The 22,140-nt window shown below is 43.3% G+C and overlaps 1 protein-coding gene across 1 annotated transcript in view; it reads right to left on the bottom strand.

The window, feature by feature from the left end:
• Positions 1 to 22,140, bottom strand: part of MAFF (MAF bZIP transcription factor F) — a 64,773-nt gene that overhangs the window by 25,372 nt on the left and 17,261 nt on the right. The gene's annotated exons all lie outside the window — the stretch shown is intronic.

Here is a 22,140-nt window from a genome sequence, read left to right as displayed (position 1 = left end):
CATTTGTAGGGCAAGGATTTCTGTTACTGCTATATTGGTTGTGTTGAACAAGGGAGTGGTGGAACTGCAGGTCAGGTTTACAAACAACCATGAGTCACAGCAGCAGATATGTTTTCACAATCATGGCTTTCGACACAGAGCTTCATATACTCCATATCTATTAATATTCGCTGTCGTTTTTTTCCTCTTCTGCATGTCAAGTGGAATTCACATGTTACAGATGTACTCTTAGTCACTTTATTTTTATCCATTTTTTGGTCCATCTTACATTACTCATCTCGGAATCTTGTGAGCAAGTGAGGAGGAAGACAAAAAAGGGCACATCTGAGCAAGCCACAAGTCAAAAAAGCTAGAATTTCCCACAATTTTGCCATTTAGACAACCAAGATCTATGGGGACAAAACCTTGTTTGATCACTAACCTCTTCCTTGGAGTCTACTATGAAAAGACTGTTGAGAAAAAAAAGCGCAAATGGAGTCCATATGAATTCCATAGGTCTCATGGTACTCTACAGATCAGTCCGATTCCCATGGTTCGGTGATTCAGGTGGAACACCTAACTGAAGGGCCAAGTGTGAATGGTTCATATTAAGTTTAGCCCCTCTCCCCAAACCAGTTCATCTTTGAACACCCCTTTATCAGTCCTATGCTGTAGATAAATTGGTGAAGATGGCACAGTCTTAAAAGGGGTTGTCCGGTCTTCTGATAGAAGTATGCAGTCACTCTATATGATTTCAGAAACCTGACAATGTGCAGTGCGAAGGATTCACCGGTATTACCAGTGAGAGCAGGCATACATGCAGTCACATGCCGACTAGACGTGCTCGGCTTCCCTCAAGTCACTTGTATTCAACAAAGCCAGGCGCGTCTAGTCGGAATGTGGCCAGAAGTATTCAGATCGCACACTTGCGATCATTTGACTGCCCACTGTCACCAGCAATACCAGTGACTCCTGACAATGTGCGTACCTCATGCAGCCAGGATTTAGAAGTGGACAACCCCATAATAGAACAATTGGCTTTTTTGCTCCACTATCTTGGGTCTACAAAGCTCTTTTTTTTCTTTGCATGGACCTGCTGGACTTCTAGTCTTCATCCTAAATAAATACAAAATGAAGCAGGCCACTGGCAATAAGTATTAGGTGATTCCTTTGGGAAAGATGCCACAACAATGAGAATGGCAGGCGCGGTACTGTATAAGGTGCGCGCCTCTGACTGGGGAGCACACATAGAGGGCGTTGGAAAGGTTGTCAGTGCCAGTTCCCCCCTAGCATCACTCCCCCTTAGTGATGCACTAATTAGAAGACCCCCAGCCGGCCAGTGGTCACTGGAGGGGAGGGGTCCTACGGCCACTCCTACAGGGGTTAAATCCAGGTGTCCGGCCGGGAACTTCCTCTTTTCCTCCCAGCGGACACCTGGAAGCTTTTGTCACCTGGAAGCATTTGTCCCTGCAGTAGTGATGTCGGACCCCCTGGTTGAGGCCTTACAGAAGAGAGCAGCACAGAGAGGTGAGAACTGGCTTCGGTCCCTTTTTACCGACATCAGCGCTCAGCTTTCTGTGCCCTCTCCCGACCCCCTGCTCACACCCCCCTTATCTGGTCCGGTTGGGTCAGCCTCGTCCTCCCTCACGCCTGCGCCCCTGGGGCCCCTTATGGCAAGCTCACCTCCGACGCTGGCCTGCTTGCCAGCTGGGGGCTGTCCCGTGCAGCGTCCATGCGGTCCGGAGGTTGAATCGGTGCTGCCCCTCTCTGCCACCCAACGGGCCGAGGGTCTCCCAGCCGCAGACGTTGGGATAGCCTCCAGGAAGTGGCAGGGGAGAGCCGGGCGCCGCACACGTCGGAAAACAATGGTAGTCCCCCTGGGCATCGCAGGCTGTGCAGCTTGCAGCATCGCCTCCTCCCCCGCGGCTCCAGTGGCCGGCAGTGAGCTGGCCGGCAGTGAGCTGGCTGGCGGCGCCAGGCATCGCCCCCTTCCCTGGCCGCTCCGGCAGATATCCCGGCTGTGCGGGGGGAAGGCGGTCTGCCCGCCTACCCCACGCCCCGGAGCGGCTCCAGGTTGGGGAGGGGGCGGCCTCGCAGCGGCCGGCGTCTTCCGGCTCCTTCCGCTGGCTCGGTCTGGCGCTCGGTGGAAGCTCCGCCCACCGGCTTCCTGTCCCCGCCCACCCACTTCCGGTCACCACATCTCAGCGCTGGACACCGTGCCGGCCAGTCCTCCGATACCTTCCCTGCGGGCACATATATGCCGCCAGCAGGGGGTAACCTGGAAGCTGGCACTAGCATCACACGGTCCCCAGAGCCCGCTGATCGGTCAAACCAGACCGATCAGCGCGCTGATTTCTCACCAGGCCTGACCTCCTGCCCACCCCCGGCAGACGCAGCACTGATGCCTGCACGGGGGTATCAGGGGTCAAGACGAAGAGGTTACAGGGCAGCTGAGGAGCGCATTGTTCGGTCCCAAAGGACCGAGCAAGGCGCTCAACAGCTGTACAGTGGGAATCACTGCGAAATATCAATAAACGCACCAAACACGGACACATTTACACCTCCCCCCACTGCCCAATTTCCTAATAAAAATTATCCGTTAACCACCGCCCTGTCAGATCCCAGCAATGGGGCTGAATACAGTTACCTCCTAACCCCCCCCCCTTCTAAGCAGCACTACGGGACCGTATACCGCAAATAATCCCCCTCTTAATACTGTTAGAATCTCCCCCATTACACCGCTGAGCGACGGCGGACGAAGGCGTAGACGCCAAACGTCCTCCCATTCCTCATTGGATAAATCCCATCACCATTCCCGCTACCCCTCTAAACGCCCCTCCCGTCACCGACGCAGACGCAGCTCCCATAGGAGCCGCCGTAGATCTCCGGCCTCAGGATGGCTGTCATCAGCAACATCCGAGGGGTCCGATGTATCGCAGAGCCCGGATAGAAGTTATCGTGCGTGTCAAAAAACTTCAAAATTACGGGCACCCTCTAGGGCTTTCAGCCGGGGAGAACAATCCCCCGCGGCTTCCAGCCACAACAACCACCACGCAGTCGCCGAAGACAGAGCCAGTAATCCGCCACTTTGTGGTTGTAATCGGGCTCCAAAGCACGCTACTCAGTGCATCGGCCAGCACATTGGCCAGTCCCTCGCTGTAGCGGGAGCCAGAGTTTCCCTGTCCTGCGACATCACCCCGTCAACATCTGCGGGGGTTCCTCCAGGATCGGAGTACACTCGTCCAGAGTCACACAGCGGTGAGTGTGACAAGGGTAGCAAGGAAATGTTACAAGAAATGGAGCTAACCTCAGTGGTTAAGGAGTTAATCCTACAACTATCACACTCTGGCGGAGAAGTGGTGAACAATACAACATCACAGTCCGCTAATCTACACAAAGACGCCTTCTTCTGCGGGATCAGCCCGCTAGGCGCTCATATAGATCAGGAAACTAGACAGAAAATCTGGAGCATTATATTGATATATGGTCGCCGTTATCAGCGGACCAACAAACGGTGGATAAATCTAACGATAGGGGTTTCGATAGGGGTAGATCAAGAATCGCTTTAACCATGAATAATTGGCTCCAGGCCTTCGCAGTATTGGGCTGTATTATGGGCCAGAAACATCCGGAACGCTGCTCCGAAATGTTTATATATCAGGACATGATATATAGTTCGTACAAGTCGCACGGCGGTTCAGCCTGGCGACAGTACGACGAGGAATTCCGCAGGCGTCTGGCCCTACAGCCCGATCTAGGCTGGGGGGTGAAAGCGACAGACGTGTGGTTGCGTCTGATGTTGTCCCAAAAGCAGCCCCCTTTTCGGCCACGACCACTAATTACTCCGCAGCTGCAGGTCAGAACTCAGTGGTCGTGCGAAAACCCGGGGCCTGCTGGTTATTCAACGAGGGAATCTGTCGTTTCCACGCGTTATGCAAATTTAGACACGACTGCTCCACTTGCAGGGGGGGGGGGGGGAGGGGAGGGGGACACCCAGCGTCAAGGTGCACTCGTCAGCCATACAAAGCGCCTACAAGGCAGAACCCCAGTGAGCGTAACCGCGATGGCCCCCTGGCTAAAACTCTACCCCGATAAGAAAGCGGCTCAGCAGCTGCAGGCGGGATTCTCTGACGGGTTCTTTATTCCCTTTAGGCTAACAAGAACGCCAACCCTATCCGATAACCTAAAATCGGCTTGTGAATTCCCCGGAATACTTAGACAAAAAATTGAAAAGGAGATAGAGTTGGGTAGAATAGCAGGCCCCTTTCAGTCGCTCCCCTTCAAAAACATAAAAATATCATCGCTAGGCATTATACCAAAAAAGGAACCCGGTAAATACCACCTAATCCATCATTTATCTCACCCACAGAGCGATTCGGTTAACGACGCAATTTCCCCCGAAGAAGCTTCTGTCTCATACGCGTCTTTCGATAAGGCAGTAGAATTAGTACGGGCAGCCGGACCCGGCGCCCTGCTAGCCAAATCCGACATTGAATCGGCATTCCGTTTACTACCCGTGCACCCAGAATGTTTCCACCTTCTGGGCTGCAAAGTGGACCAGCATTATTACTTCGATATGTGCCTCCCGATGGGATGTTCCATCTCATGTCACTATTTCGAGCTATTCAGCACCTTCCTAGATTGGGTAGTTCGGTACGAGACTGGCAGTAAATCCCTAATCCACTACCTCGACGATTTCCTGTTCGTCGGGCCCAGAACTTCTAAACTCTGCTTCGATCTACTAGAAAAATTCAAATCTATCTCACACAAATTCAGCGTGCCATTGTCACTGGAGAAAACGGAGGGACCATGTAATGTATTGCCCTTTTTGGGCATCGAAATAGATACCAACTTGATGGTGTTCCGCGTACCAAAGGATAAAATACAAAAAACCCTGCAAATGTTGAAAGGCTTTCGTGAAGTTAACAAGGTAACCCTACAGCAAATGCAGGCGTTATTGGGTCTACTGACGTTCGCCTGCCGCGTAATGCCGGTCGGCAGAGCATTCTCGCACAGACTCTCTCTGGCGACAAAAGGCGCTTCTCAGCCCAGCCACAGAATTAGGCTCACTCGTTCGCTAAAAGCAGATCTGCTAGTATGGCAGATGTTCCTACAATCGTACAACGGTCACACATGCGTCATGGCTAGTGAGATCGCAAGCGAGGATTTAGGGCTGACAATAGGGTGGAACAAAAAACAGGGTTTTGCAGCAATCTATAAAAACCAATGGTGCAAATCTGGTTGGCAAGAGAAATGGACGACAACAAAATGGGGGCAAGACCCAGCCCTATGGGAATTGTTTGCGGTAGTAGCAGCATTGGAGATATAGGCCGATCAGTTGAGGAACATGAACATTCGTTTCCAAACAAAAAAATGGGAAAACGGCGAAGAGTTTAAATCACATGTCTTCTTCATCCTTGCCTATACTCGCTCTCTTGCGCCGGCTAGCGCTGATATGCCTTGATAACAATATTTGGTGTAGAGCCACCGTGGTGGCGGAAGTCGACGATAATACCGTTAACCCACTGTTATTTTCCAATTGGCAGGCTTTCAGAATCCAGCAGCCCAACGCGCAACCCCGGGGTATTCTGTGTCCACTGTCCCTGTGGGACACAGTGGCCAATCATTGATGCCCTTAATCCGGACCTCCGTTTCGCCAGCTACCTGGCAGGTGTATGGTAAGGCTTGGGAGGAGTGGTGCTCACTAATTCAGGGTAGGCCAGTCTATGAATGCGACGGAGCACGAAACGCGGTGACGACTGATTTTCTCTTACGGATGAGGGAAGGCGGGGCGTCGGGCACCTCAGCACAACGGAAATTATCGGGGCTAGCATTTTTCTTTCAATTATTGGCTTGGGTAGACGTAACTAAGTCCTTCTGCATAAAACAAGCCATTAAAGGTTGGAAAAGGCTTCAGCCAAGCCAAGAATGTCGCCGGCCTATTTCACTGAGACTATTGCAGGACCTGATTGAGATATCCCCATCAACCATCAAATGTAAATTTGTAAATACTATTGTAAAAAAAAAAAAAAAAAAAATTATATACGTATGTTGATATATCTAACCTTTGTAATCTTTATTAAGTTACAGCGGAAGAAGCGGAGGAGGGCAAAGGTCGTAACCAATCGTTGGGCCAATTCCCCTGTCGATCATGGACAGGAGCTCGGCGCGAGCCGCCCGTTACGATATATGAGCCTTTCTGTGCTTATTTAATTAATAAACTGTGACCGACCTGTTCAACCCACCTAGAACTGTGGGTGTTTCATTACGGGATTGATGGGAGGGGGAGAAGGCACTGGTTACGACACCCAGGTCTCCACAGTCTATACCCTCAGGAGGAGCTTTCAGGACATTAATTTTATACATACAACATTATCTGGACTCCGTTAACAAGGAGAGCTTCCAACTACTAAAGATGATATACGCAATCTCACTTCCTTAAAATGTCACCTGCATGGCTTGAGCTTCCCCATTGCAAGTTATGTAATAAAGGAGACCTACACATATTACCAGAATCAAGGAAATCCAGTTAGGGAGGAACAATTATTCAATATAATATTATATTCATCCCCAGCAAGAAAGCCCAGCACAATCATCAGCAGCATAAAAGCCTTGTCTGTGTGTATAGGCGCATACAGATCTTCAAAAGCTGCTCACTTTCTTCAAAACCACACACAAGGACATTCAGTTCAGTTTCATGTTTTCAATGAGAAGGGAGAAACAAGCAACTGACAGACATGTCGAAATACAAGCCCAGTACATCTCGATGGGGGAACCAACACTAGGTTCTGTGATCCTTCTGGCACTTTATGTGTACAGTGCCTTGCAAAAGCATCCGGCCCCCTGTAACTTGTAACTTTTCAACCTTTTCCCACATATGCTTCTAACAAATATACCAAATGTAAATTTTTGGTGAAGAATCAACAACAAGTGGAACACAATTGTGAAGTTGAACAAAATTAGTGGTTATTTTAAATTTTTGTGGAAATTCAAAAACTGAAAAGTGGGGCGTGCAATCTTATTCGGCCCCTTTAACTTAATACTTTGTTGCGCCACCTTTTGCTGCTATTACACCTGCCAGTCGCTTGGGGTATGTCTCTATCAGTTTTGTACATCGAGAGACTGAAATTCTTGTCCATTCTTCCTTGGCAAACAGCTCGAGCTCAGTGAGGTTTGATGGTGATCGTTTGTGAATAGCAGTTTTCAGCCCTTTCCACAGATTCTCGATTGGATTGAGGTCTGGACTTTCACTTGGCCATTCTAACAACTGGATACGTTTATTTGTGAACCATTCCATTGTAAACTTTGCTTTATGTTTGTGACCATTGTCTTGTTGGAAGACAAATCTCCGTCCCAGTCTCAGGTCTTTTGCAGACTCCAACAGGTTTTCTTCAAGAATGGTCCTGTATTTGGCTCCATCCATCTTCCCATCAATTTTAACCATCTTCCCTGTCCCTGCTGAAGAAAAGCAGGCCCAAACCATGATGCTGCCACCACGTTTGACAGTGGGGATGGTGTGTTCAGGGTGATGAGCTGTGTTGCCTTTACGCCAAACATATCATTTGGCATTGTTGCTAAAAAGTATTTTGGTTTCGTCTGATCAGAGCACCTTCTTCCACATATTTGGTGTGTCTCCCAGGTGGCTTGTTGCAAACTTTAAACAACACTTTTTATGGATATTTTTGAGAAATGGCTTTCTTCTTGCCACTCTTCCATAAAGGCCAGATTTGTGCAGTGTACGACTGATTGTTGTCCTATGGACAGACTTGTCCCACCTCAGCTGTAGATCTCTGCAGTTCATCCAGAGTGATCATGGGCCTCTTCTCCGATTAGTCTTCTCCTTGTTTGAGATGAATTTTTAGAGGGACGGCCGGGTCTGTGTAGATTTGCAGTGGTATGATACTCCTATTTCAATATGATCGCTTGCACAGTGCTCCTTGGGATGTTTAAAGTTTTGGAAATCATTTTGTATCTAAATCCGGCTTTTAACTTCTCCACAACAGTATCACGGACCTGCCTGTTGTGTTCCTTGGTCTTCATGATGCTCTCTGTGCTTCAAACAGAACCCTGAGACTATCACAGAGCAGGTGCATTTATACGGAGACTTGATTACACACAGGTGGATTATATTTATCATCATTAGGCATTTAGGACAACATTGGATCATTCAGAGATCCACAATGATCTTCTGGAGTGAGTTTGCTGCACTGAAAGTAAAGGGGCCGAATAATATTGCATGCCCCACTTTTCAGTTTTCGAATTTCAACGAAAATTTAAAAAATAACCAATAAATTTCGTTCAACTTCACAATTGTGTTCCACTTATTGTTGATTCGTCACCGAAAATTTACATTTGGTATCTTTATGTTTGAAGCATGATATGTGGGAAAAGGTTGAAAAATTCCAGGGGGCCGAATACTTTCGCAAGGCACTGCATATAAAACAGGGCAACACTCAGTGTTATTTTTTTATCATCCACTCTGAACAAAAACATACTTCTACAGTAGAAGCACTTCTGTTGGGAGAGAAAATTGAAAGCTGCAAACAGTGGACAAAAAGTCAAAAATATTTTGCTTTATTTTAGAAGTTGGGGTTACCACCTCTGCAAATGAGAAAATCCCTAATTGTGTAGACAAAAATGCTTTCAGATATTTAATACAAAAAGGAGCAATTTAATACAACTACCGTACTTGCATCCAATTACACCATACAGAACCTGCCATCCACAAGAAATGGGAAAGTATCTGGTAGGCAATTTACTAATAGTTTGTGAAGGTGTGCAAAATTTTATGTAGTCATTATGGAACTTTACATATGTAATTAAAGAAAGCCTGTCACCAGATCAAAAGTGGCCAGATTTTGCTCTTACTTTACTCTTGTTGCTCCCGTGCATTCCGTTTTTGCTTTTTTAAGTTATTATACATTTCCAGTGATAAGGGCCTTTTTATTTAGTGCGAATTTTCATTGTCTTTACCAAGGGGACGTTGCTCACAGGGTAATAATTTAAAGCAGCCTAAAGACATGACCCCGCAGGAATCTGTCAGAAACACCCCATTGGTAAAGACTACAAAAATTAGCACTAAATAAAAAAATTGTCCATATTGGTAGAACCGCATAGTGACTTTAGTAAAAGAAAAAAAATTGAAGAATCAGTGCAAAAACTGTCTGCTGTTGACCTTGAAACATGTTATGTGTGTTCCTCTATCACTATAAACCAAAACCATCTACCAACTACCATCTCGAGGCTGTTAAACACATTGATTCGTAATGTTAAACAGTAACAAAGAAAAAGGGGTTCTCTTCATATTGGGGCTATTTTGGACCCTAAAATATTTTTTCATAAAAAAAACAAAAAAAACAAACAAACAAGCAAACCCTGATAGGACTTGTGGATGCCATTGATAAGGCTTTTTCAACACGAGGACCCACTTTTAATACATACACTTTACATGGCTGTTGACAGAATGAAGCTTCAGCCATTCATTTGGTTGGCAGCCATCTCTCCCGTAAATAGGAGCATCCACTTTGACAAGTGAGGTTTTTTTTTTTTTTTTTAGAAAACTGCTGCCTAGACATCTCTGGCAGCGGCTTACTTCAGAGGGATCAACAAGATCACCATCTGAATTTGGACACTGGGATGCTTAACGCCCCTGACAATCATCTGTCCGCCGCAACACATCTGTAGTGACCCGTACACCTTAGATTGTGGGCCATTCCTCTTGATATTGATAATATGGCGGAATTTACTCTAATGTGTATGGGGAGGTTAATTTTTAAGGACCCCTATATACACTCTAGATAGCTGTCAGAAGAATGATCATTCAGTCATCTACTATCTCCCTAAATGCTCCCATAGACAGGAGCTCTTAGGGGGCCAAGTGCTACTTTTTATTTTTTTTTATGAGCGAGAGTGCTAAAGTTATTCTGATGGCAGCTTATCTCTTAGAGAACAGAAAAAGAAAATCAACAGTTCGAAGTCAGACCGTCTGTCCCACGACATCACTTGTTGGCGGACAGTTGGGACACACGCCATACACGGTAGATTGTAGGCCGAATGTGTATGGGGTGCCTAGTTGACCAAGTATGACATCGTTGACCATTTATTTGAAAGGTTACAATATAAGAACTACATATTCAATGAAAAGAGGGAGTATTCCAGCTTCTAAACATGGAGGTCTACATACGGAAAAATGCGTTGTCACTTGCCACTTTACTTAGTTTAACCCATTAGCAGCTAATTTAAAGATTATAAAATTGCCTGGAAAACACATTTAACAAGTATTTTTAGTAGAATGGGCAATCTACCTGATTTTTGACATTTTCTGCATTATTACGAAGTCTTATATCCACTCCATTCTTATAGCAAATAAGGAAGACAGATGCCAAGGGTATAAGAAAACAAAAAACGAAAAATCATAAATACACCCAATGTCTTAAAATGGATTAGGTATTTACATCCTTTCTGACGATTGCCTAGACTTCTACATAATTTACTTTTTCATGCCGTTTGAGTAGCAAAATATCCATAAAAAAAATTCTGAAAAGTCTCATACAAAACAAACAATTAATTGCAAAATTAAGTTGCCTATAATACGTTATATTAAGTTATAATGGCAAGGGTCGGAAAACCCCTATAATCCTGTAAAAGTGGCTTCCTTATAACATTTTGCTAGATCATCCTGTACCTGTATAGTGGCTTTCATTTCTTGCCTCCTCTCACATGAGCAGGTGTAGCCAGTGTGGAGATCAGACTGAACTAAAGGAATCCGTCTTGTCTTCTTCCTGAGAAATCTCGCTTACAACAAGATACATTTCTGCTGACTTGACATTTCCTTTTATGGAAGTAATCATGTGTGCATTCCTTCTTTCAATAGCAGCCTTTCATTCACCTTCCAGATGATGTAACTTTCTACTGATAAAGACTGGTATAGATTGTTTATGTAAGAGATAGTGAAATATGAGCGCTTGTGCGCATGTCTGTAAAAGAATAATTCTTTTCTATATAAAGGGAGGGCAAAGCCCAGAGAGAGAGATGTGCTCCTGGGCTTCCCCTGTACATGATCACACAATACCTTGTTTGCGTGTCATTTACTCAGGATCCCTACCTCTAGTAAGCCAGGGACTGAGAAGGACTTAACATTTCTTTGGCGCACCGAACAGGGACCCGAGATGAGAGTATTTGCTCGAGATTCACCTGCAGATACGGACAATGGAGATCTGGGATAATGGACGGCAAATGAACTGAAAAACCTGGCCAGGTAAGAGACATTATTAGTTCTCTTTTATCTGCCTTGTATTATCCGAAAGATCTCTATGAGCCGTGTCACGCTGGGTTAGTCTAGTAGTGAGTAGATACCTATAAAACTCGGGTTACTATATTGTATAGATTTATGAGTCCTGTCCCTGGCAGTGTGTGAACAGTGTGAAGGTTGTGGTATGTTGTGAAAGAAGAGCAAAAGTGCGTAGAAAAATAAGCCGAAATAGTTGGGGTATAAGCCTTATACACGGAAGTCAGCCTAACTGGGTCATGTGGTTGCGTCCTTTCGGGGAGACCTCCGCCCATGCTTGACTCTCATTTAAGTGCTTAACCTCCTTCATTTCTGGATAAGGTTTGATAGAATGAGCCCAGGACGCGGGTCCATGAGCCTGGGACAAGTATGCTAACTGACACAGAAAGTTTTGTGATCTGTATGGTGTTGCTGGGTCTGTTTGCGTGCATAATAGCACTTAAGTACATTCTGCACATTAGAAAGAATGGAGCAGATCAGCCCTTCAATATTTTAGCTCCCTAGGAGAGAAGGCAACGAGACATCACCTAGGATAAGTGATTGTCCAAACGTCACCTGGGGTAGAAATAGCTAATATTGAAAAAAAATAAAAAAGAAAAATGGGAAATAAACAGACAAAAACCGTCTTAGGACAAGTGGAAGCAGCAGATATCATACAGGAAAGATGTGGGAAGACAGTCAGAAGTCAGATTAGAAGGGTAAGAGAAAAATTGGGAATTTCAGAAGCACTTATGTTTAGCACTGAATGGGAAAGACTGAGTAAAGAACGAGGTGGAATTATCAAAGACAATGGGTGGGAAGAAATCATACACTGTATGATAGAGGTCTCAAAAACAGCTAAAGAGGAGAATTGGAAGTATGATCCAGACACTTCCAAATGGATTATGGGGAAGGGAAAAAGTTGTGACATAATCCCACCACCTTACCTAGATCCAAAAGCCCAATCATTTGTACCATCTGGAGGAGCAGAAGGAGGAAAACAATTTCCAGCCTTGTATCCCAATCTTGGTGGGGTAGGAGGATGGGTATGTTCACACTGTGGACAACAAAATCCAGATTGGAGAAATGATTGCCTAGTCTGTGGTACACCTAGACATGGCGCTGTACTTGCCCCTGTTAGGGTAGTACCAAGACCCTTTAGGGAACCTGGTGCTGACGGGGTAATGGGAACTAGATATCACCAGACCCGACAGTATTTTCCTTGGTCCCCTGCTGAAGGTATGTCCCTCCTGCATAATGCGCCTGATCCCACTCAATATCCCATCCGATTTGCACAATACATACAACAAATCATGCAGACTCATGCTGGGGTCTGGGCGGACGGGGAAGAATTATGTAGAATGAAAATGTCCCCCGGACTTTTTCAGGAATTATTGACACACCTACAGCCCAATAGACCAGTGGCAGAAGGGGGTGCCTTACAGACAGAAGCATCAGGTACCCAGTTCACAGAGGCATTAATAATTTTCATGAGAGAAAAACAGAGGGAAAGGGGATCTACGGGTGTGATTATGCAGAAATTTGGGCAAAGTATTGAAGAATATAGTCAAGAATTAGAAAATAGCTTTAGGGATGAAGGATTGGATTTGACTGATGCTTCAGTAAGGAGACTTTTTACAAAACAATTAATAGAGGGGCTAGATCCGAAAATCAGAGAAAAATTTAAATCCTCTACTCCAGATTGGAGAACAATTGAACAACCAAATATTGTGAAACAACGATGTTTAGGAATAGTCATGGATATGAGAGAGAATCGTAAGCCTGTTAGAATAGCACAAGCTAATACAGGAGGAAGAGTGAGACACAACTTTCCTTGCCACTACTGTAAAAAGCCAGGTCATTTCCAAAGAGAGTGCAGGAAGAAGTTGGCAGATATAAAGTCAGGCAAATTTGTTCCCAGAAATAACCCTCCCCAAACGGACAACCAGCAGAAATCTACCATCATAGATGGTCCCATACCAGATTCAGATTGACTCGATGTGTTACAAACTTCCCTACCAGCTAGAAGACCTATGATACAGGTGAATGTGGGGGGGAGAGAGATTCCATTTTTGATAGATACAGGTGCAACTTCCTCAATTTTGAATCAAGATTTTCTTCCGAATCCGGAAGATATTTCAGAACAAACAACTTTTGCTGAGGGTTATGATGGGGTAATTCGAACACTGCCATATACTGTGCCCCTAGAGGTCTCATTAGGACCTAAATGTTTTGCATCCAGATTTTTGTATGCCAGAGGTGCCCCAACATGTTTGTTAGGAACTGATGTCCTAAAGAAATTAGAAGCTAACATCAATTTTAGGGAAGATGGCACAGTTATACTGACTATCCCTGATGATGCAGAAACATTAGAACAATATGTTAGAATTCAGGCTTTTGAGGATTATGCTGAAGAAAAAGAGTACACCACAGATCTAGACCTCTCAATGGTCCCAGAAACACTGTGGGCACAGGGTGACACCGATGTGGGACTATTGCATATCTCTCCTGTAAAACTATCTGTGCAACCAGGAACTGTTCTCCCACAGCTCAGACAATACCCTGTGAGTGCCCAGCAGGAACTAGCGATTACAAAACAGATAGAGGGATATAAAGAGAAAGGAGTTTTGGTAGAGATACAATCACCTGCTAACACTCCTCTGTATCCAGTCAAGAAGAGAACTCTTGATAAGGGTTCTATGCCCAAATATCGTATGGTACATGATTTAAGAGAAATAAACAAAGTTCTAGATCCAATCACCCCAGTTGTACCCAATCCTCATACGTTACTATCACAGATACCAGCCAGTTCTCAAGTGTTTACTGTAATAGATCTTTCAAATGCATTTTTCTCGGTTCCTTTACACCAAGACAGTTGGCATTTGTTTGCATTTACATTTAAGGGCAAACAGTTGGCGTGGACACGCCTTCCACAGGGAATGATACACTCCCCTACTCTTTATTCAAATGCCGTACAAACAGTCCTTCAGAGGTTTGAACCCGAACCACAGGTAGTAATTTTGCAGTATGTGGATGACCTACTACTTTGCTGCCCAGATCTAGAAACTGCAGAAAGGTCCACTGTGAGTTTACTATGTTTTTTAGAAAAAGAAGGGTGTAAAGTGAATAGACAAAAGCTACAAGTTTGTCAGACCAAAGTGGTCTTTCTAGGTCATTGCATTTCTCAAGGTAAAAAGCATCTTACACCACAAAGAACTGAAGCAATAAGACAGATGAATGAGCCTAGAAATCATAAACAGCTACGAGCATTTTTAGGAATAGTGTCTCATTGTAGACAATGGATTATACATGCCAGTCAACTAATGCAACCACTGTATGACTGTGTAAAAAGTGAACCTTATTTGTTGACAAAAGAAGGTCAGATTTCGTTCCAACAATTAAAAGATGCCCTTGTTTCAGCTCCAGCGTTAGGGCTACCAGACTACACCAAACCGTTTCAGCTTATGGCTGCAGAAGTTGATTCCCATGCTACAGGAGTTCTTACCCAGAAGCATGCAGTGAAACAAAGACCAATTGCATATCTTTCAGCAAGGTTAGATCCCGTAGCTAGAGCAGCGCCAACCTGTGTACGTGTAGTTGTTGCTGTCTCACTATTGTTGGACAAAGCATCAGAAATTGTTCTAGAGTATCCACTCACAGTTCAAACTACACATGATGTTTATGGGATATTAAACCAGGTCCAACCAAAACACATTTCCATGGCCAGACATTTGCGGCTACAGTGTTCTTTGTTGCTCCCCTCTACTATCACATTTGCTAGGCTTCAGACTCTCAATATAGCTACACTGCTACCTCTCGAGTCTGAAGGGGGGAATAAGGACACTGATCCACACGCAAATTTTTTCCCTACAGACACACATGATTGTACAGAGCTCATTTTACAAGAAACGGTAGGCTTACCCAATGTATCCGAAACACCACTTCAAAATCCAGATTTAGAGCTGTTTATAGATGGTAGTAGGTTTGCAGATGACACAGGTAACTTCCATACAGGGTATGCAGTTGTGTCAGAATCTGAAACTCTCAAAGCAGAACCACTTCCACCGAAACAGTCTGCACAAGAAGCAGAACTAACAGCATTGATTGAAGCTCTTAAAATAGCTGAGAACCAGACAGCTAATATATACACTGATTCTAGGTATGCACATGGTATTGTGTTTGATTTTGGAGTAATCTGGAGAGCTAGAGGTTACATGACAGCGTCAGGACAACCTGTAAAACATGCTTCTCTGATCAAACAGATCTTAGAGGCTGCACAAGAAACAAAAGAAGTAGCAGTAATCAAGGTAGCTGCACATGTGAGACTCGACACTAGGGAATCTAGGGGAAATGATAGGGCTGATAAAGCAGCCAAAGCAGCAGCTGTCAAACCCTTACAACAGGTTCATACTGTAAACCCCACAGAAAATACTGAAGATAGACTGAGACAAGCACAGGAAGATGCAGGAGAAGAGGAGAGGGACAGGTGGAAAAAGGAAGGGGCAGAAGAACAAGCGGAAATTTGGAAGAAAGATGGACTAATATGTCTACCTAGAGCCTGGTATCCGATTGTAGTTGGTGGACTGCACCACCCTACTCATGTGTCTGCAAATGCAATGACACTACTGGCAAAGCAAGTCTGGTTGGCTCCAGGTTTTGGCAACTATGCAAGAGACTATTGTGCTGCATGCGCTATATGCCTGACACATAATCCCGGACAGACAGCAAAGACCCCTATGAAGCACCACGTCCGACCTCTCTACCCGTTTCAGCGATTACAAATAGACTTTATCCAGCTGCCAAAAAGTAATGGGTATGAGTATGTGTTGGTATGTGTGGACATGTTCTCGGGGTGGCCAGAGGCCTATCCAGTTCGGAAGGCTTCAGCTAAAAACACTGCTGTAAAGCTAGTTGCCGAACTGATACCCCGTTACGGTCTCCCTGAAGTGATCGAGTCAGATAGGGGTACTCATTTCACTGGAGAAATATTTCAAAATGTACTGAAAATGTTGGGTGTTGAAAGTCAGTTACACACTCCGTACCATCCTCAAAGTTCTGGTAAGGTGGAACGCATGAATGGAACTTTAAAATTAAAAATACAGAAAGCCATGGCTGAAACAGGAAAGCCTTGGACAGAATGCCTTTCACTGGCCCTTTACTCAATACGCAATACCCCAAGGGGTAAGACTAAACTGTCTCCATATGAAATTTTGTTTGGCAGGACTGCCAATTTAGGATGTTATTTTCCACAGCAACTTGTGTTAAATATTGAGTCATTGGCTTCTTATGTGCAAAATCTTCAGAAACAATTAACTAAGGTGCATGCACAAGTTTTTGCTTCCCTTCCAGATCCTGACAACACAGAAGGAAGTCACAAGTTGGAACCAGGTGATCAAGTCTATGTAAAAAGACACACCAGAAAGGCTCTAGAACCAAGGTTTGACGGACCCTTCCAAGTCCTGTTGACAACACCTACATCAGTCAAGCTTGAAGGAAAGGCATCATGGATACATGCAAGCCATTGCAAGAAAAGCAGTATAAACTCATGATATTGATGTTAATAATGATAACCTCAACGGAGGCGTGGGATAGACTGAATTCTCTAGCCCCTTTGAACAATAGATTCGTACAACATCATAGAAAATTAGTGCATGACTTGTTAAACAATACACAAACCCTGACAGATTGTTGGATCTGTACCCATTCGCCGGTATCAGCCACAAGTATACCTTTTCTAGCAGTTCCCGTATTAGCAGAAGAAATATTCGCTTGGCCTAATTGTTCAGACAACCTGGCCAACAACCAAATTGGTAATGCTAGGCTGTGGAATACTACAATCGCCATACCAATTGTGGGATGGGTAGAATTTCCTTGGTGGCAGGGTAATCTCTCAGGGAGTAACACACATCTACAATATTTAGCATTTAGGGGAGGAAAATGGGTACCTAGAAATAAGACTGGATTAACTAATTTAGGACAGGTCCCCACAGAAAATCTACAGCTTAGTTTCAGTACAACCGTCCCCCCCTCTGATGCTTTCAAACCTGTAGTATTGGAAAGATACATACATAATAGAAAATGGAAACATTCTAAATTGTTCCCCCAAGGTGATGCAAACAGTTGTACAAGTAAGCTGGGGAACCTGGTTTGTAATGAATCCAATGAGTATATCAAAGGAATGCCTGTATGTGGGAATCCCGCAGCCGGGTACTGTAGCCCCTTGGGACAAAAACCCTCTTGGTGTATGCTTCAGAATGTATCTAGATTTGTGGACTTGGCTCACAGATTGGTATTGCAGCACTCAGCTCTATGGGATCTGCCTGAAGGTACATTTTGGATATGCGGAGAAGGAGCATATAAATGGCTTCCCGTAGGTATAAAGGGTACTTGTACATTAGGACGCCTAACCCCGGCTACATTCATAATTCCAAATAAACAAGTGAATATGCAAGCCGTGCCCAAGCACACACTGTATAAAAGAGCTGCAGATAACTCACCACGTCCCTCGGGGAGGCCACATATAGTACAAATGGGAATTCCTAACAAAATTGCTAGTACCATTTTTATTTATCCTATGTTAACACAGATGTGGGATAAATTAGTTAGAGCCACGGATTATCTAGATGATCAGATCTGGGATATATTGGATATACTAAACACTAGTATAGCTGTACAGAATCAGCTTATAATAGTCACTAACCAACATACCCTGGTATTGGATTACCTAACTGCCTCACAAGGGGGTATGTGTCAAATCATCGGACCCACCTGCTGTCATTATATAGACCCGAATAGTACTATGAGTATGACATTTAAATTAAAGGACGTACAACGACTCAGAGATCAGTATGACAAAGACAATGACCAGAATAAGGATAGCTGGTGGTCAGATACCTTTTCTTTTCTTAACCCAGCCAACTGGTTCAGAGGAATCGGTGGGTGGGTTGCTGGGATTATGCAGAGCATAATACATATAGTTATGATTATTGTAGTCATATACGTACTATTCCAGATTGTGCTCAAGAGTATCTCAGTATGCACAGATAAACTTTGTGTAATAGATGCAAGAGTATAAAGTTTTTTTTCCTTCTTCTCTTATGTTATCCTTTGCTGATACTGATTATTGCGCTTATTTTGCTATCCCTTTGTAATATCTGTACTTATTGCAAAACAAAGAAAAGGTTGCGAGAGTTAAACGGAAGAATTAATACTAGATTTGATTCTCTTATTGAATACAAGCATGTACATGTGTAATACCAAATAAAGGCTTTGTCTTTGGCCCTGTGGTAATAAAATAAATAAAAGAAAATGTCAAAGGGGGGAATTGTGGAGATCAGACTGAACTAAAGGAATCCGTCTTGTCTTCTTCCTGAGAAATCTCGCTTACAACAAGATACATTTCTGCTGACTTGACATTTCCTTTTATGGAAGTAATCATGTGTGCATTCCTTCTTTCAATAGCAGCCTTTCATTCACCTTCCAGATGATGTAACTTTCTACTGATAAAGACTGGTATAGATTGTTTATGTAAGAGATAGTGAAATATGAGTGCTTGTGCGCATGTCTGTAAAAGAATAATTCTTTTCTATATAAAGGGAGGGCAAAGCCCAGAGAGAGAGATGTGCTTCTGGGCTTCCCCTGTACATGATCACACAATACCTTGTTTGCGTGTCATTTACTTAGGATCCCTACCTCTAGTAAGCCAGGGACTGAGAAGGACTTAACACCAGGATGGTTACCTATCCGTGATTAAACATTAACTTACAAACAGAACAGTTATAAATTATTTTTCTAGAAAGGAAGTTACTAGACCAGAGAAAGAAATGAGAACTGCCCAGTATGCGGAAGTATATCTAAAAAGGATTATTTTACAGTACTAACAAACAAGAAGTCGTTAGATAAAATTACTGTCCATGTTAATTTCTTCTGCCTTGACAGCAGCTGTCTGGCACTGGTCACTAAAGTTGAGTTTGCAGTCCACTCATACACCCAAGTCTTTTTCAGTGACAGTTTACCATTTAGTAAATTATTTTATATTATTTTTCCCTCTGCCCAACTATATGACCTTACATTTATCTACGCTAAACTTCAATTGTCATTTCTCCGCCCAAGGCTTCAGATGACAAATCCACCTGTAATATTAAATTATCCTCTTCTGTGTTGATTACATTGTAAACTTTATCATCACCTGCAAATATCGAAATTCTACTCTGTATGTACTCTTCAAGAACATTAATAAATAAATGAAAAAGAGGGCCCAATACTGACCCGTGTAGAGCTCTTTTGTCAACCGTGATCTAATCACAGTGTGTTCCAGTAATAAGCACCCTTTGTTTTCGATCACTGAGCCAGGTGTAACCCAATTACACATTTTTCACCTAGTCCCATTGTTCTCATTTTATATAGAAACCTTTTATGTGGCACTTTATCAAACACCCTTAAAAGAGATCTAGACAGACAACATCCGCCACCTTACTATACTATGAATGTGTATACCTGGGTTTGGAGGAATAGATATGGACTGAAAGAGTGTTCGGTAAACAGTTACTGAATATCTATAGCCACCTTAAAGAAGTTGTGGCATAAATAACATGGATTGGTTAAAAAGGTAGGACTATTCACACTGACTCGTTGTCTCACATGCCCATTACTACTCGATTTACACAGGAGATTTTTATCCTGTTATTGAGATTTGCGAGGGACTCAGTAACCAAATCCTAGTGATCATACACATGTCCAGAACGACAGATGACTGTGCAGTGAAGACAAAACATCAGAAAAATGGACAATCTAGAATGTGGGAAAGTGAAAACTCCTGAGGCAGCTGAAAATGGATATTCACATTGCATGCACAGTATCAGTCAAAGGTTTGGACACACCTGTTATTCTTATTGGAATTTGCACATTGTAGATTATTCAGACTAAAGGCACCAAAACCATAAAAGAACGCCAATGAAACAAATAGAGAAATATGTGTGAATCAAACCACAAAAAGTGTTAAGCCTTATATACCCCTCGCTCACTCAGATGACAGCTTTACACATGCTTGGCATGGTAGCCTCATCTGTTAGTAACCCGGAATGGCTTCCAATTGAAAGAAATGCTTGGTCAAGCGGTCATTTGTGAAATCACTGGCCCTCAAAGTTTTTGCAAACATCACATGGGTATTGCAGAGGAATGCATTTGTACAAAATTCCATAGCGTGCGTAGCCCACTTACACAACTGCTATAAAAAAACAGTGTATAACAAGAAGTATTCAACTAAAAAAAACAAACGTCCGTCATTACTTTAAGATATGAAGCTCAGCCAATCTGGAAAATAGTTAGAACCCTCAAATGAAACAATGAAAACCAACAATTGCTATGATGAACCTGGCTCTCATGAGGTCAGGGAAGGATAACAAGAATTACCTATGCTGCAGAGGATAAGTTTATCAGCGTTATCAGCCTCAGAAAACAAAATGCAGCATCACAAGATACAGCTCTCATAAATGATGCACAAACAACAGACGCAACTCCATCAACTGTCTAGAGGAACATGCGAAAATCAGACCTTTAAGGTTAAATTGCTGCAAAGAAGCCTCTGCTTAACACCGCAACCAAGAGACGTGTGGGGCCAAGCAACACAGGGACTGGACATTACAGTAGTGTAAATCTGTACTGTAGTCAAAATTTGAGATTTTTGTATGTATTATTTTTTGTATGATGGCCACCATGAAGCATGGAGGTGAATGTGTGACGTGCTTCTCTGGTGACACTATTGGTGATTTATTCCAGATTTAAGGCACTTACCCAGCACGGCTACCACAGCATTATGCAACAACATGCGGTCTCATCTGGTTTGCATTTTAGTAGGAACATCATTTCTGCTTTAACAGGACAATTACAAAAATAAAAAATAATCTAGGAGACCAAGATGAAGAGTTTTGCGTCAGATGGCCTAGCCTCCACAATGACCCCAAAACAACCCATTTGAAATGGTTTGGGCTGAGCTGTATGCAAAGTGAAAGCACCCAACAAGTGCTCAGCACCTCTGAACTTCTTAAAGATTGTTAGAAAGGCATACAGGATACTTGAGAGCCAAGCCCTTCAGCTAAGACAGGTGAGTATCTGGAACCTTGTAGTCATCGATTCCAACTCCTCTCTGCTCCAAAGAATTCTAGAGTCAAAAGCTAAAGCTTGGCTGAATTTGGGTTATGCAACAAGATAATGATCTCAAGCCATCCAAGCAAAGATATATAAAAATAATTGAAAAAGAAAATAATCAACATGTTATAATGGCCCAGTCACAGTCCAGACATCAGTCCAAACGAAATCTTGTGGCAGGATGCTAAGAGAACTATGCAGAAACAAATACTCACAAACCAAACCTCAATGAACTGAAGGAACATTGTAAAGAGAGTGGGCCAAAATCCTTACACAACTATGTGAGTAACTGACTGATAAAGTCATACAGAAAACAATTACTTCTAAGGATTGTTATACTAGCTATTGATTATTGGGTGTACTTAATTTTTCACTCACTGCCTCAGCATTTTGGACTAATTTTATTTAAATGAAAAACAACATGATGTAATTTGTCATGTGTTGTTATTCATCTGAAGTTGTATTTACCGAAGAATAATACCTTCTAAAAAAAGATTGTTTTGTAATTACTTCCGGATACGTAAAACCATAGCATTCAAAGAGGTTATACTTAATTCTTCTTAAGACTATGTATATATGCAATTTAGATTTATGTTTTGTTCATTCACTTTGATTTTTGCTAATTTAAAAAATAAACTATTAACGCTTTGATTTCTTAAAGCATTCTTATGTTGCAGCATTTTTTCTCATCTGCCTAAAACAGTTACAGAAGATCTGTGGTTAGTTCTCCGAGTTGTTTGGAACAACCT

Source organism: Ranitomeya imitator, chromosome 8 (genome assembly GCF_032444005.1).
Source record: "Ranitomeya imitator isolate aRanImi1 chromosome 8, aRanImi1.pri, whole genome shotgun sequence".
Classification (NCBI taxonomy): Eukaryota; Metazoa; Chordata; class Amphibia; order Anura; family Dendrobatidae; genus Ranitomeya; species Ranitomeya imitator.
This window is presented reverse-complemented; position numbering and strand designations above follow the sequence as displayed.